Here is an 18,170-nt window from a genome sequence, read left to right on the forward strand (position 1 = left end):
TTCAATGAAATCAAACATCTAGAACCAGTGGAGTCACATGTGGGGCACATGGGTGCTGTAATTACAAGGCGCAGTCATTGTAGAAAATCTATTTGCCGTCATATAATGCACACCCACTGATCCTGCTTTCTAAAAAAGCATGGATAAAAGCAGAAAAAAGTGCAGTGCTAACAAAACACGATGATGTCGTTAAACTCGTCTTCGGCAGATGAGATGTTTCCAGGCGTCTTTGAAGAGTGAGGAAGTTTGTTGGAACTTCTGTGGTGAAGGGAAAGGTTACCAAAGGTACCGGCACTGAACATAACGAAGCAGAGCTGCAATGCCCTCTGCCGCCATTAGGGGGAACTCCCTCTCTCCATCTCTCTCCCCTGTTGCAGAACGTGACGTTGGAGATGGTTTGAAGACAAGTCACAGGGAAGGGATTCTTCCAGGGAATTTCTCCTTCTCCCACATCCCCACACTGTGTGTATAGCGTGGATGGCAGCACGATCCCGGGCTCTGCAATACAGGGCTGCAAGACACGGGCATGCCTGTAAGTAGTAGAAGCGCTCATTGCACCTTCCTGCTCCATCCTCCAGCCATGCGATCCGTGGCAGTGACAGCTGCAGTGTGTGTCAGGATCCCTCCTCATGTGTGATCGGGGATCAGGCTCGATTTTAGGGGATCTCTGGAAATATGGGCGCCATTTCATCTCCCTATAGATGCATGTGAGCTGTCTTTTACAGATCTGTGAATAGATGAGGAGGAGGAGGATAATGATGGTGAGGATGCTGATGAGGAGAATGATGATGGGAAGGAGGATGATGATGAGAAGGATAATGATGGTGAGGAGGAGGATGATGGTGATGGGTGCTCCTGGTACAGGTTGAATGATGAGGAGGATGAGTGCCCCTCGTACAGGTTGGTTGAGGAGGATGGTGATGGAAATAATTATGATGAGGATGATGATGGGTGCTCCTGGTACAAGTTGAATAATGATGAGGAGGACGACATTGAGGATGATGAAGGGTGCCTCTGGTACAGGTTGAATGAAAAGGATGATAATGATGGTGAAGAAGAGGATGGTGAGGATAAGAAGAAGAAAGATGAGAAGGATGATGAGGATGATGATAGGTGTCTTGGTACAGGTTAGTGGCCAGGAATGGGCTCCATGTGCATGGAGGGAGGGGGGGGGGGCAGATGGTTGCTCCATGCGGTCTATCTTTAGCCCTGTGCATATTTTGGGGATGCTGTAGCGGAACCGATCTTATTAATAATGTATAGGCTATCTTTCGGCCATTTCCCTCTCCTATTCGGGGCTGTAGATGCAGATGCCAGCCTTTTCCCCCCTATTTTTTTTTCACCATCTTCTCTCTAATAAAATATTGATTGAATCTTTTTTCTCCTCTCTAGGATGGGGGTGTTGTAAGGAAGAACAGTATGCTGCAGATAGCAACAGCACTGATCAGCTAAGGAGAACCTTGTGACAGCTAGCAGGCACCTTCCTAAACCTGCCGGATCTCAGCACAAAGGGATTTACTGAACAATTCCTCCTTCATTCATCTCATCCCTGCACATTTCTTCTTTTCCCCTCATCACAGCCACTAAAGGATTCTGCTTACTACACAAAGGATTTGATCTGCAGCTCCCAAATCCTCCACTCTTGCATTGATTTAGATGTATTTCTGCACCCTGTTTGCCTATGTGGATATGCAAGGTAGAACAGAGAAGAGCATAATCCCACCATGTCCAGTGCTTTAACCCAGCAGACTAAGGGATCTGTGTCTTCAAGTCCAGGTATGTACGCCAACCACGTCCTCTGCCTGAAAATATCCAAATGTGCTTCTTTAGCAAGCCTTGTAGACGTCTGCTTTCCTCGTATACCTGTAGTAGCTGTTGCATCTTCCATCTTCTGTAAACATCATGACTGTGGTTATAGTCAGGAATGAAGCCCAGTGTGAATTATACGTATCCCTTTCCATCAAGATGCAGTCTGTGAAAACCAATATTGATCATGTTGATTTGTAATGTGAAATGTGAACCATGTATGTTTTATATTGAATGTGCTAGTCCTCAGGAAAATGGAAATATTTGTATCAGCCTTTCCTTTTCAGTGGGAGTAAATTCAAGATCACTATTTTTGACTTTATTTCTATGAAAAAAGCCCCAATTCTTCTTGTGGTTTTAGTTAAGCACGTGCACAATATGGTGGTCTTCACTATGGGCCTTCACCTGCTCCAATCACATATTGATGCAGGACAGTTGTACAAATGCAGGTTCTGTTCTGGGCCCTGCGAGTGGAGGAGGCCTGGACTTTGATCCACTGCGATCTCTTGTGGAATTACAGGTTAGAGCCATATACCATAGATCTACACAAAGATTCAAAGCAGATCGTCTCGTGTCAGTGTATGCAGGCATGTGATCAGTTATATAAGATAAAAATTAGACCCCCAAATTTAAGTGTACATAATTAGCTCAGTGATCATGTCCCATTACTGGATGCAAAAATAGGCTTGTAGTTGACTGATCCGTAAATGTTTCATTCCAAGTATCATTCGGATGATTTTATTGACTCATTCCTTACCAACACATATCACATCCTTATGGCTGCCTTAGAGACCAGATATATAGAAATCGCAAGGTGATCATGTTTTAAAAGTTCAGAGTAAAAAAATATCAACAAGTTATTCAACATTTTTATTTAAGCAGTGCCAATGTTACATTCTAATTAACCTTTTTACATAGCATTTTAAATTCTAATTTCAAAATGAATGTTGTGTGGTAGCAGCCAGAGTACAGCTTATTACCATAACCTATATATTGTGCTTTTGAAGTTCATCATCAGACTGCTTGCAGTGGCAGTGTAATAGGAAAGGATTATACATTAAACCATCTGTAATATATATCTGTCATGGGTCATTTTTTTTTCCAAATTTGAATATAATTTCCAATGACATTTTACTAGGGGGCATGTAGGCAAACACAAGGTTGTCATAGATTACAGTAACCCAAAAAAGACATTGTCATTGGACACATGTAGATCAAGATTCCTTTGCCGTGTTTGTGCATCTGTGTATATGTACAGATGTATGTATGTATTTGTCTGCACATACTTGTGTGCCTGCGTGCATGACTATATATATATATATGTATATATGTATATGTGTGTGTGTGTGTGTGTGTGTGTGTGTGTGTATAAACACACTCACACACACACTGAGAGTAGTGCATCTTGCACAAAAGAAGCAAGTCATTGCAACTGTACAATTCATATGTTCTTCTGGAGTCTATTAGCATATTTTCTGAAAAAGAAGTGGAACGGCATATATTCAGAAGCTGATTGCCCTGGAAAATAACATTTGGAAACATTGCCTGTACAGATGTTTGATGTGTTTTATTCTATACATCAGCCATGTAATAATGTTTCAATCTGATTTGTTGTTCCATTAATGCTGTGTGTAGTTCACATGCTGATTTCTACAAAGACTGGAAAAATGAGCTTTGCATTCCTGCAGGTCTATCATAAGTAATCATCAGGAAGCCTCATGACTTAATTTTATGTTAAAGAAAATAGCTTGCCTTATTTTAACAATGGTGTACAGAATGGTGCTGGTGCCATTGCTACTTTCTTTTATATATTGGCAATATATTGCCATTCATAGCACTATGAACATTCCTGTAATCACCATGATTGTGATGGCTGTTGTTCTGTATGCTCAACCAGTGTTCACAATATGCCATATTCCACAGTGATGTCACTTGTTCTCAGTGAAATATCTATAGCTAATTTGACAAAATGGCTGCTTCCATCTTTTGTGAGTGGAAACTATAGATTAAAGTCAGGGATTGGGAATCGGAGAAAGGTAAGTATGTGTGTTAAATAGTGCTACCCTGCTTGGTCATGGCCTGTTGGCCATGGATATTGCAATCAACTTCTGGGACCTGTAGCCAGTATCACCAAGTCTCTAGTATTAAATCCTCAACCCCTCGGGAATTTTAAACCATTGCAACATGCTCTGAAGCAGGATTGCGCTCCTATACTCCATTATTTATTGAACTACTTTTTTTTAGCTAACATATTCAGTTTATACATTTTTGCTGTGGGCTTGGCTTTTTTATAGCATTTTCTTTTTAACATAATAACATTTTTTTAGATATATATATATGTATTGTGAAGTTGATCAATCATTTTTACTTTAGAATTATATATAACAGATAATGTATTACTTCATTCTTAATATTGTATACAGGATCAGTGTTATGAATGTCCTTGATGTAGTCATAAGAAGTCAAGCACAAGATTTTGATGGGACTGGCTTGGTGATTTTGAGACATTTATTTATTATTATATATTGCCATTTAAACTCTTATCAATAACTGATACACAATTATTTCTAACCGGAAAAGAAATATATACAAATCCTGTATATTTTTCATCCACAAAATACTCTGCTTATCCAAAACCTTTTATCCCCCCCCCCTTGTGACCGTCCTGTGCTAAATATAGAAAGTTCCTGGACAGAGGAGGGAATTTTAGATGCGTGTATTGCCCCAGTGTTCCCTGTGAGAATTGCAGATCAGAAAGGGAAACATGATTTGTAGTAGACCTTAATGGTTATCTATTGTATCACTGCCGGTTAAGTATTATGCGTTCATCCTGAAGTAGAGACTGATTAAAAAAATCTAATCTGTTTAAATCCTTTAAATTTTTTTACAGAGCTGTGATTTTTAACATTGATAGTTTTAGAGTATATATGTGACTGATTTTGTGTGTCATTAAAATCCTTTAACTGAAGCACCAGTGTTCCTATAATGAAGCAAAATCTTTTATTTAACAAAACAATCTTGTTACAAAGATTTTTAAAGATACAAAATATTTGTAGAAATTGATAGCATGTTGTTATTATTTTTGTTTCATTGTTGAATGTAGCACTGTATTACCATAGCTTACTATCGTCGGTTTTTGCCCATATACCATGCTTATAATATACAGTTACAGTGCATATAAAAATACATACTGGGGGAAATTCAACAAAGTATTTGCAATTTTTGGCCATATTAAAATGTTCTGCACTAAATTTATGACCCTTTTTTTTGCTATTTCCAACATATGCAACAAACTCATGTTGTTCCCACACCGACACGTTCACATTCTGATGCTATGGATACAACAAATTATAAATAAATACTGCTATATCAGTGATAAGAAAAGTGGAGGTAAATAATATGCTTTCCAAGTTGGAGTAAATTGTGTCACATGTGTAAGTAGGCCATGCTGCAAAAGATACGTGTACACCTTACTGACAGTTACTGACGATTTGTCTCAAGCTGCACCATTTGTTGCTCGAATGGGACAGATTTTTAATAAGTGTCTAGGACACTCTGAATTCCTGGGATTGATTGTCAATATTTGACCTTCATAAAGCAGACAGCTTTTATCCATGTCATAACTTGTGACCTTTACCTAACCCTCACTCCTTGTGATTTCCCAGTCTTGAGATACACTGCAGCAGTTTGTTCCCTTGTGGTTGGATTTAAAAGTTACTGAAATCCAACTCTAAATCTTTTTCAAGAGCACTCTCAGAAAATTGTAGGAACTTCTTTCCTTTAATATCTATATTTTGTAATCTCTCCTTCTACAGCTCTAGGAGGCACTCCACAGATGAGGACAATGCTGGGGGTGGTACATCTTTATGAAATAGGCTCAAAGTATTCGTCTAGAGTTCTATAGCTGACACTTTCCCCTAGGAAGCTGGTAGACTTATTTTTCAAGTGTATTTATGCTTCTTTGCACTTGGAGTTTAAGATATGGACAGCCTGAGCTAGAGAAAAAAAAATATTTTAGAAACAATAACTCTTAAGCCACGAAATTATTGCTAGGGGCTGGGTTTAGGAAGAGACGCCAGCAGCTGAACGTAGAAAGGCACTGATTGTCGAAGAAGCATGTCAAATGCTGTTACATAAATGCATGCGATGCTGTCTTAGTGGTGCTTTTACTATTCTAACATTCAAAGCACAACTATAAGCATGGGAAATGTCCAAATACATAACTAAAGAGCATACTCTGGAAAGAAATATTACACATATTACATAAAACAATAAGCTATTGCTACTTGATACTAATGCATTTCTCAGAGAGGAGATGCAGTCATTTTGTGAGGCTGATGTTTTTTTTAAGAGCGTAGTTCTTGTGTTAGGCCCCAAAGTCAGAATATACCTCAGCAAGGGCACTCAGCTTTACTGCAATACAGGGTAAGTCCTTCAAAAAGTCTTGGGTGAATAGAGGAAGGTTCAATCCTATCAGCTCTCAAAAACTTCAGCTGCGTTCTATCCCTAACCCTAAACTTTACTTTAGGGGCCTATTTATAAGGTTTGCCATTTCCTTTCAAGATCATCTTGCAAAATAAGCAAACATTCAGTTTCCTGGAAATGTATAAAAGGGCAAATTGATTTTTGGTGTAATGTGAAAACAGCTAATAGGCACAAGTGTCCAATGCCAATACCGCCAATAATAGTGCCTGGGACAGGATCTTAGTTGTGGTCTCAATGCCAAGACAAAATGATTTACTGGATCACAACATTAGCTAACCAGAACTTTTTTGGAAGGTAGGCCAAATCATATATATATATATATATATATATATATATATATATATATATATATATATATATATATTTCAATTTTATATTGAGTTTAGTTTTGGTGGTTGGCCTACAGTAGACTATTATGGCCAGTTTTCTGTAAACTTGATGAAGATCTCTGTCTTTCTTTTTGGTAGATAAGATTCAGTAAATTGAACATTAACATCAGGCTCAAATACAAAGCATTGTTGTAATATAATCCTGGGAAATATTTCACAAAATAATAAGTATATGTAAATTTGACATATAGTTGGAACATTTCATACCTGTGGATGCAGGCTTTTGGATGTATTTTATGGTATAGTATGGAAAGATAAACATTTTTGGAACCTTGAATTGCGTACAGCAGGGTTCTCCAAACTATGGCCCTCCAGCTGTTGAAGTACTACAAGTCCCATTATGCCTCTGCCTCTGGGAGTCTTGCCTGTGGCTGTCAGAGTCTTGCAAGGTCTCATGTGACTTGCAGTTCCTCAACACCTAGATGGCCATAGTTTGGAGACTCCTGGTGTACAGAATCGCCCATACTGTATATATTTATTGGAAATGGAAGTAGATACATTTTGTATATCCATTTGCATATGTACTTCATACCTATCAGTTGCATCCAGGAGGTGATGAGACACAAACAACAGCAACATTTTTTCTCCAGCTCATTCAAATGCTTTGCCCTGAAATAACTGAAATGTATGATGAAAGTTTATTCAGAATACTGAGTGGGTCACATAGTAGGGGCACTCCATTTCGCTCTCTTCAAGTAGAAACTGAATCGTCTGCTTTAGTTATACACAGGACTCTACCAAGCATGGAGGCTGTGCTGGCTCTTCGTAGAAATGATCATATCATGGATATTTTCTATTAAACCGGAACTAAATCCTCCTGTCCTTTACACCCAAGGAAGCTGCCTTCTATTTGATGTGTAGTTGCCATGGTGTTGCACATGTGATCAGTTATGACACCAGCTATGTGATGGCTTGACAGTTTGGTTGAAAGCACACACAACTGTGACAGTCATCATTCCAAGCATACCTTGAATGTAACTTTTTTAGAAAACTGTTAAATCAATGAGTTTAGTTCTGCTTTAACTGCTTATTTGCAAAAGAGAAAATGTTATATAACATATATTTCTAAACGTTAACAAAAAAACAAGTTTACCAAAATCCGTTGAATTACCATTTTGTATAGTTTACTTTTAAAAAACTATTTAGCTTGTATCCACCTAATGCCAGAGAATTCCTATTAAAGACAATAGAATACATATAAACTTCCACCCCATTTTACATGGCTGCTCGGATGGAGAATTTCTGGTTCATATCCCCGGGAGAAAACGCCACAGACTGCACCTTCAGGTCTAATCTGAGAAAGGATGTAGGGAACACGGTTTCAGGTCTACAATTTATTTTAAAGCTTTGGTTGGTTTATTAAAAGCAAATAGTCTGTGCACTGCAGTGCACAGTCTATTTTCCTTTAGTAAATCGGCCCCTATGTGTATATTTACCTGCTTGCAGCACATAAGTCATCATTTAAAATGGCTGTAGCACTTTGCAAAATATGTAGAACATTGCTTTCTAATGTTTATCTCCATTAAATTCACTTCTAGTAATGGAACTTGTACTGATAATAAAGATGGGTGCCAAGTTTGCCTATTCTAAGGTCTCAGCTTCTGTGTTTTTTTCAAGTGGGATATCCCCTGGGGGGCTTTGTGATAATAAAGGCTGCAGTGCTAGTGTTGACAGATGCTGCAGCCAAAGATCATCTTTAGCTAGATGCGAATGAGCGTTTCAGTGTATTAACCACACTTTTGTTTCCAGATATTATTGAGCGGTCAGCAAATCAAGCATCCTTATCTACAGGAAATGTTTGTTCCACAAGATGTCAAAAAAGAACATAGTAGAAGACTATATGAAAATATATACTTGTGTCTCGTCCAGGAAATTTTTGTTCAGGTTTTTTAGCAATGTTCTCTAGGGACTGCTAAGATAACGTGATTTTCAATAGGTCTTAGTTTCAGTAAAGCTAAAGTAATTAGCGGTTGAGTACTTTTATTGATTATATCAGCACCTAATTGATTATACAATTGATTCTAATAAATTATTAAGCTAGTTGTATTCTGCCTGGAAGATAGTAAAATGTATACTGCCAGCTATGGAAATATATTTTATGTCACTGGGGCCAGTCCTGTTTATATCTCATTTGTAGTTAATGCAGATGTAATAAGGTGACTTAACTTCGTGGTACACACCCAACCTGAACAAAACCCAATTTCCATTTACTTTTTAGGAGAAGTTAATTGCTAAGTGTGGCATTATCATTATAATTTTTTGTATACTTACTTATAACTATCTTCAGACTGAAATTTATTGAAAAGGACAGAGACCCCAGTAAAAAAATAATAAAGAATGTTCTGTATAAAATATGCACATACTGGTATTTACCAAAGTATGCCATTGGTGATACTCACACCGTCTGTTAATAGAATATTCAGAATTTCCGTACAAAACTGCTTTGTGAAGAAATATGCTCACTTTGGTGTCAGCTACCAGTGGCTTCTAGGAGCCTAGTAAAAATTTGCATAATGGCTGTATGTGTTCTTTTATACATTATTGCCTAACTAACCTAAAAACCCTCCATGTGGCTGCTTTCTCAAATTAGCAAGATAACTGTGTCCTCCTCCAGTATTTATCTCCCCTGAGCCAAAATCTTCTTCAGCACTGGTCACCCTGCAAAATGAACCTTGTAGACCTGTATAGGACTGTACCCCAGGCATCCGTAGTGGGAGCACAGCCCTGTACAAGTTTAGGTGGGCTCATTACAAGCATACAAGCATGGGCAGTGCTGAAGAAGAAGAGCTCAACTAAATGATCTTGTCTTTTGAGGGCCCTTTGCAACATCACTGCAGAGTAACATGTTTTGGTGTGATGCAGTTCCTTTCATTCTAAATGGCATCCCAACAAACCTTGCCTATCCACATGCTTTCCAGTACACTTGTGCATTGTACTGTACTAAATTACAGAAGTCTAGATTGGAGTGTAGTCTTTGCATTCTGCATTCCAAGCAGATTTTTAGCACTGGTTACTTACTTCACACAATGATTAATTCACATGTATTCCTGAGAGCCATTCTTAGAGCAGTCTGGTCATAGGTTTGAGAATCTATGGTCTAGACCACGGGTCTCCAAACTACAGCCTGCTACAAGATTTTATCTGATCCACAACTATGGTCAATGGCACTGACTGAGGATTAAGGTCAGCAGAGATTGCTTTTTATCTCCAGTTTACAGTGTTAATGGGAACTCTGATGGGGATCCTGGTGTAAGGGGGGGGGGAGCTCTGTTGGGAAACCTGATTTAAGGGGGGACTTTGATGGGGACCCTAATGTTGGGGGGTACTCTGAAGGTGACCTTGATGTAAGGGGGGGGGCTCTGATGGGGACCTTGATGTAAGGGGTACTCTGATATAAGGGGAACCCTGATATGATTTTTTTTTTTGGCCTGCAATAGTTTGTAAAATATACAATGTGGCCCATATACTGAAAAGTTTGGATACCCCTGGTCTAGACAAGTTCAAAATATTTATAATTGAGGCTACATTTATACTTGTATTTCTAAGCATACGTTTTCTAATGAAATCAGTGGAAATGCATGAAAACATAAGTTGATGTGCAATCCGTTTTGCACTGTAATTTAGTGTGTGTAAAAAAGCACTCCAGTGCATTGTGAATGTGGGTACATGTGCGTTTACACAGCATTCATGTACATTTTGTATATGTTCAGGCATGTTTCAGTGTACATTACCATGCACCTTACCATGTTTTTTTTTTATTTCCACACATAGATGTAATTTCAGAGTCTCTTATGGTTCTTGACATTCTCCATAAAACTTTCACACAGTACTTTGTTGAAGCGTCCATATGAAATGATGGAAGGAGGATGATTATAGTTCCATTTATAATTATGAATCACTATCCCAATGAACATTGAACCTAGAGGTAAAAGAAGTAAGAAGTGTATTCACCTTCCAACCCTTTTGCTGCTGCTGTCAGTCACAACACATCCACATTAAAAAAGCAGATGTTAATATGTGTCACTGTATACTTATTCCTGCAGTTATTACATGCAGAAGTGATGAATGCCCCCAGGCACTGTGCAAATTGGAGGAAGTATCTAGGGGCCTCAGGCAAGGTGATAACCGTTTCACTTGCAAACCTAGAAATGTAAAGTTCTTGCCTTACAAGAGTATGTGCTGTATATGTATTTATGGCACACTTTTTAATCATTTAGCAGAAACCAATCAGAAACCAATCTAGTCTTTTTAAGTACTTCTGCATTGGTGTGAATCCAGTTTTGGAAGGCTTTAGAAATGAAGAAAAATAGGTAGGAAGTAAAAGTGAAGACCATCATCAACAACTTGGAAACATAAATTTAATTTTCCCATAATTGTGACCATTTATGGAGAATACAATTTTATTATGATGCAGAGAACTGACAGGTTATAAGACTTATCATACGCTACACTTTCTGATTGTACAGCCTCCTTTAGACCCACAGTCAACTATGTAGTGCAAGAGCCTGTCTGATTTGATACTAATTGAATTGATAGTTTAGCGTTGTTCTTATACATTTTTGGTATGGCCAGCTTATGAAAAACACTTTAGACCAGTCTCAACTAGGGTTCAATGGAACCTTAGGGTTCCTCCAGAAGTTACTTTTTTAATCTGTAAGTAGGGCATTCATTACAATGACTAAAAGTGAAAGGAGTATTGTTCCCAGTGTCCATCACACTAATGTACCATGAGCTGTAAATGTAGTAATTATTAGCAGAGGTTCCCTGAGACCAGAAAGTTATTTCAAGGGTTCCTCCAAGTTAAAAGATTGAGAAAGGCTGCTGTAGACTGCAAAAGATAAAGTTCAGCTGGTCATAAAATGTTTCCCCATCAAATAAGGCTTACATGTTCAACTTATTTTATTATCAAAAATAACTCCCTCTGTATATACCTGATTGAAATACAGAATACTGGCAAGCCTATGCCTTCAAGATTTTTTTCTACATGGGAGTGTGTATTATACTACCAGTGCAGACACAGGGCATTTGTGTATTGAAGACAAAGATAATACTGCCTCCTTGTTAGAAACTAAGACTAAAGATGAAGAAAAGAAAACTGATGCAGCCCCCACATCTAATGATTTCTCTCTTCTCCACCCCTCTCTCTCTCCTCCCCTCTCTCTCTCTCTTCCCCCCTTTCTTCCCCCCTCTCTCTCTTATCCCCCTCTCTCGGCCACCCCCCCTCTTTCTCTCTCCTCCCCCCTCCCTCTCTCTTCTCCCCTGTCTCTCTCTCTTCTCCTACCCCCTCCCTCCCCCCTCTCTCTCCCCCCTCTCCCCCTCTCTCTCTTCTCCCCCTCTCCCCCCTCTCTCTCCCCCCCCTTTCGCCCCCCTCTCCCCCTATCTCTCTCACCCCCCTCTCTCTTCTCCCCTGTCTCTCTCTCTCTCTCTTCTCACCTCCCTCTCTCTCTCCCCCCTCTCCCCCTCTCTCTCCCCCTTCTCTTACCCCCCCTCTCTCTCTCTCTTCTCCCCCCTCTCTCATCCCCCTTCTCTCTTCTCCTCCCCCTTTCTTTCTCTTCTCCCCCCCCTCTCTTCCCCCTCTCTCTTCCCTCTCTTCTCCTCCCTCTCTCTCTCTCTTCCCCCTCTCTCTTTCTCTTCTCTCCTATCTACCCCCCTGTTCTCCTCCCTCTCTCTCTGTCTTCTCCTCTCCCTCTCTCTCTCTCTTATCCCCCCTCTCTCTCTCTGCCCCCCTCTCTCTTCTCCTCCCCTCTCTTCTCCTCCCCTCTCTCTCTTCTCCTCCCCTCTCTCTCTCTCTTCTCCTCCCCTCTCTCTCACTTCTCCTCCCTTCTCTCTCTCTTCTCCCCTCTCTCTCTGTCTTCTCCCTCCCTCTCTCTTTCTCCCCCCCGTCCCCCTCCTCTCTCTCTTCTACCTCCTCTCCCTCCCCCCCCTCTCCCCCCCTCTCTCTCTCTCTCTCTCTCTCTCTCTTCTCACCCCTTCTCTTTCTCCCTGTCTCTCCCTCTTCTCCTCTCCCACCCCCCTCTCTTCTCCTCTCTCCACTCTCTCTCTCCCTCTCACCCCTTCTCCTTTCCCCCTCTCTCTCTCTCATTTTGCACAAGATAAAAGTAATCTGGGGCTAACAAGCCGCTGGGTTACTTTTACAGGCGGCGGAAGGGCGTTCCTCCCCTCCTGCCACCGACGCCTTTACCAGGCTCTACCATGCAGTCCCAATGCAAGTGATCAGAGTGATCTGTGTCTGATTTCATGCATTGGGAGGCCAGAGAAGAGATTTGGGGTCTAATAGACCCCAGATCTCTCCATAAACAGGAAAAGTAATGGCCCATGCTATCACAAGGGATGTTGTTCATCCCTTGTAATAGAAATAAACTACCGTCCTGGGACTCCAGGAGGTGCAACGGGGACACAGGGAGGGGAAGAGCCCAGCCAGGCTGTGTGTGCATGACAGGGACTGCCCACCTCTGGAGGGGTGACACCAACCCTAGGGACGCCTCTGACACTAAGGCTAGGTTTACACTAACAGCAGAACTTGCAGCTCCGTGTTTCAAAACTCAAAATGCCAACCCACTGTTTTAATCAAAATGCTGATTCATTGTGCTGTAGCCATATGTAGTGCAGGCAGTTGTGGCATGGAGAGTCAACACCAATGGCTTGAATGAGATGCATTTGGCAGTACTTCCAAACACAATGGAGAGGATTATTTTTGTCACAAAGCATTGTGTTTGCATCATTTGTACACCCCTCTCTGGCTGCCTTTACAGCTTAAAGGGGGGGCACAGTAAAAACATGGTCTAACCATGTGTATTTACCACTTCCCCCAACCGCAAATGTGAATGCGCCCTAATTTATGAGAGAATATATAAATCAGGGAACTCTAATAAAGACCATGCCAGAGAAGCCATGGAAATAAAGTGTTTTGGGGGGCGGGTCTTCTAGATCTGGGATAGCAGGGCAGAAAATGTAGGTGAACCTCATGAGTGTGAAAAGACATGGCACAAAATTAACCAGCGTAGTGTAATGTATTCACATTTTTCTTTGTGTTTAAACTAAAACAAGAGTATAGATACACTTTCGTATGTTTGTGCATCCTTATTTTGTGTTGGATAAAAATTGATTGTGAGTTGTCTTAACTACCTTTCTAATAATGAAAGTTAATGCTTGAGGTAGGCCGTAGCCTATACAAATCATGGCTGTTTTGGGGACTTTAAGCATATCTAATAACAATTTGATATATTGCAGTGTACCAGTCTTTCTATGGGATGGCTTCAATAGTTTTCTTTTTTTTTAGGCTAGGTACATTTTCTTCAATGATCCTGTCAGAAATCCAGTGTGCTTGTAACTGTGCACTGAACTGAAATCCAAGAAAAGTTTTAAGCTTTTACTGGTTCTCTTTTGTAAACTACAGAACATCTCCCCCTATGTCATTAAGATGAGGCAAGGAGGGGGTTTGTGTAGTCCTGATCAGGAGAGCAGCCTACGGTGACAACATTGCTCATCCATATATAAAGTACGGTGAGTGAGCGTTGTCATCCTAGGACAGGAAGTGTGTTACTGAAAATGACCAGGTGAAAATATAAAGGAAAGAAAAAACTCATAAAAAAGAAAATATGCAGCCACCCCATCTAAGAGCTGATAAGCTGCAATATATTAAATGTTTTATAAGTTTTGATAAACTTTAAATACCAAACATAATTTACAGGCAAATTGTTTTAAAAACCCACATTAGAAAATTGATTGAAGAGCATTTATTTTCAGTTTGTGTGTAAAAGAAATATATAGGGGTTTAATGTTGAAAAACCAACTCTGGGCAACTAAAAAAATATCCTTTGCAGTGGAGCAAGGGATAATTGCTTGTTATGGTCTACTGGAAAACAAAATATTTTCTTACATGATGCTCTGCTTCTCCCCACAGCTAGACACCCCCCCCCCCCAGCTTCTTCTTCCCCTAGGCTACAGAAGTCTAGGGTCCTGACATCATCAAGACCAAAGTAGGGTCCATAGTACTCTACTTGGACATGATGGCATCAAGGTACAGTCCAACAACAGAGTGTGGGGAGTGCCATATGTCAGAGGAGCGAAGGATCAGGTGGAGCCTGCCACACATGGAAATTCAGCTAGCCCGATCAACTTCTAGACATTCAGCCTGTTGGAAAGCGGTGCTGATCAGTGTATTCAGTGGGTCAGTCTCCCAGCCATCAGAATACAATAGCTCCGTTATGTGGATAACTCATATTGAGTTATCCACATAACGGGGAAACCAAGTTATTTTCTTTCGTTCAACCTGCTCATTTCTCATGTAAGGCCAGGTTAAGTAAAACTGGTTCTTCTCCGCTCTGGACCAATTGAACTCTTAATCCTTGCAGTGCAGGTGCAGCCCCACTGCAAGTCCTTCCAGTCCGGCCAGCTCTGCCCCACACTCCACCTATGGACAAGAAAGTGCACTGAAGACAGTGTTACAGTGTTGGTCTTGAAGTAAAATGCTCGGTGGGTGTTCAGTGGCTGTAGTCTTTCATATCTCTGTATCAGAAAGCAGGATTAACTGTGAGTAGCTGAATGCAGCTATGGAAACGTATCGAAAGCTCCTATGGGGAGCTGTGACAGAGGAAAAAACTCTGCTGACACTGCACATAGACCCACCCATGTAACACCCAAACCGCAAACTAATATCCCAATACATGGTCAGATGTGAAGTTGACTGTGGAGAGATAGGAGGAACTTATGAGCAACATCACTGTCTTCCCTCCCACACAGACCAGGCAGACCAGAAACAAACTGCTACTGTGATGACATCACAGGTACCTGTGCTTTAATTTTTTCCCCCTATGTAGCACTACCCTCTTAGGAGCTGCTGAAGATTTGGGTCCTATAGTCCTGCACAGCCAGGCAACACACATTTTTCATAGACTTGCATTCAGAGTCAGTTAACAGTCCTTGAGCTTGTTTTTTTTTTATGTTTTATTAAGGGATGTTAAACTTGGATAGGGTAAGGGGTGTATGGGATGCCCAATAGAACTACAAACCGAGGACAAACTCCTTAGTAACTATTTACAAGTCTTTAGACAGCAGAAACTCTTCTTGAAGAGCTCGCCAGCATCTCCTGGTTTACTATCACAGATCCCAGATAATCCTCTCCTTATCCAGCAGCCTGAGGGAATTCCAGTGCCTGCCACTTTAAAAGAAACAGTCCTGGGTAAGGAGCTAATCAGGTTTCCCACAAGAGTGCTCTTTTTCCCTTATCTGGCCCAGGGGTTGTAAGAATACTCACTCACACTCAGTCCTGCAAGCATATTTAGATAGATGGATGCCTTCAGGCCTTCTGCTGGGCTGTCTTCTTTCTTGGATGTACAGGTGGTCCTCGCTCTGGGGGCTGGTTAGGTTGAGCGATCCTCCTTTCCAGTTCCCTACCTGTAGGTAAGTCCCTTCCCGCTAAGCCCCCCCCCCCAGACTCCTGCATCTCAGCTTCCTCATATCATCCACCCAAACTCTCCTGCTGCTGAGCAGGCTCAGCCACTCTCAAGGGCCGTCCTGGCCCCATGGCAAACCTCCTGCTGGGGACTGGCCAGGATCTCCTGAGAGTTCAGACCAGCCCCTTCTCACCCCCACTCACTCTTTCTAGAATCTTCTTCAAGATTCTAAAACAGTGGGAGGTATCAAGAAACTGGTCTGCAGAGCCTCTAAGCCCTGACCCATATTTGACCCAGCTGACTATTGCCCAGGCTGCTGCTCAGCCTTCCTAACTAAAAAATAATCAGCTAGCTCCCCCTAGCTAACTAGGAGGGTGCTACACCCATTTGAAGCTGCATGTTAAAAAAAAGGAATTCTAGTTAGATTCAGTGGATCAGCAGAAAATATTACAGTGGTTGTAAACCCTTACATATACCCAGTGACGTGACTGACCTCAGGTGATACACAGAGATTAAACAAATCCTCCTGCTTGGGTTGTACCTGTTTATCTGCAGGCATCTTTTCTCTACATGTGTTCAATTCCAGAATTTATAAAGCTTGTCTGAGCTTTCAGAAAACAGGGCGGGAAGCTGAAATTACACACTGCAGAGCTCAGTGAGGAGAGCTGACTGCTAATTGGAGGGAACACACCCCTTCACACAGCTCACAGGAACAGAGCTGAGTGATTCATGCTGATAGCAGACAAACAAAGCAGCGGATAGAAATGATAGTTAGTGACAAGTACACACTATAGAGGGACATGCTTTGTTTATATTTCCTGTCTGAGATTTACAACCACTTTAGTGTTTTTGTTAATGTTATCCTAAAGTGGCTTTAAAGTGGAACTAAACACTCCTATCCTGCCATCTTGGCCTCTGTTAGATCTGCATGTTTATGGCACAGACATTTGATAGTTTGGCAGTTTAGTTGAGAACACAAGCAATTGTGACAGCTAGCATTTCTGGCATGCTGGGAATTAAACAGTTTTTTAATTAAACTGTTAAATTGATTGGTTTAGTTCCGTTTTAATGCTGAAATTTTTACTCTTGGTATTGTGCCATATCAGGAAGGTATCTGTTTAGCCCTGTAAGTTATTGAAAGATCCATGAAGAGGCAATGAGATATACTTTGTGTAAATATTATTGATGGGTGATGAGCAGGGTAATAAAAACCTAGGCTGTATATTGTGCACTTATCATAATCTGCCACTTTCTCCCCGTGTTTTCCTTGGTCCTTGTAGCAGCTGTTTTGGCGCTGCACCTGCCGTTGCACCGATTTTATCAAGGATAAAAAGTAACACTTAGGCCCTGTTCACAAGGGTTTTTCCGTTCAGGTCTGCCTGTCAATTTTTCAGGCCGACCTGATCGGAAGCTCCATGCAGGCCTATAGGTTGTGCACGGACTTGTGTCCATTTACATCCGCCTACCTCTTAGTCCAGGTCTGAGAGAAAACAGAAATGGACTGCATCCTTTTCTGTTTCATCACCTAAATGTGATGAATCAGAAGTAGCTGGTTGTAAATGGACACAAGTCTGTTTACATAAGGCAGCCTATAGATCCAGCATTGGTCAGCCACAGTCTGCTGTCAAACGTGGACATCTTAGTGAACGGGCACAGCTGTCAAAAAAGTGACATCCGTCCTGTTGTGCTCCAATTCAGCAGGGGATCTGCTCACAGAGCTGAACGGAGTAGAGCATGCCGTGTAAAAGACCCCTTATACAGATATATATTGTGCACGATAACTCTGTTAGGCCTAAAATACATAGAAGATTCATAAACACTCAGCAGTATGAGATGAGATTAGCCTCTTTTTGGCAGTCACTTCATTTGTAACACCTTAGTTTGAATCAAGAAGGGGATTAAGCTCAAACTACCGAGTGCTTAAAAGTTCCCTCTGTCATTTAGACTTTTCCACACATGCCAGCTTTAATGTCAGTGTTCAATGGAAAGTTGTGTCAACCAGTGCTAGAACGTGATCTGTGTAAGCCACCTGAATAAAGAAGAGCTGGTCTCACCTTTCTTAGTATTTTTCAGTATGTCACATACAGTATGCATT

At 41.0% G+C, this 18,170-nt stretch overlaps 1 protein-coding gene across 1 annotated transcript in view; it reads left to right on the forward strand.

The window, feature by feature from the left end:
- Positions 1 to 392: 392 nt before the first annotated feature.
- GRIN2B (glutamate ionotropic receptor NMDA type subunit 2B) overlaps positions 393 to 18,170 on the forward strand; it is a 942,931-nt gene continuing 925,153 nt past the window's right edge. Inside the window, exons 1-2 of the mRNA XM_089687695.1 lie at positions 393 to 532; positions 1,393 to 1,776. The gene's annotated coding sequence lies outside the window, so the exon portion shown is untranslated. The remainder of the gene's footprint in view (positions 533 to 1,392; positions 1,777 to 18,170) is intronic.

Source organism: Staurois parvus, unplaced genomic scaffold (assembly GCF_062004578.1).
Source record: "Staurois parvus isolate SC_StPar_1 unplaced genomic scaffold, SC_StPar_1.0 ptg000436l, whole genome shotgun sequence".
Classification (NCBI taxonomy): domain Eukaryota; kingdom Metazoa; phylum Chordata; class Amphibia; order Anura; family Ranidae; genus Staurois; species Staurois parvus.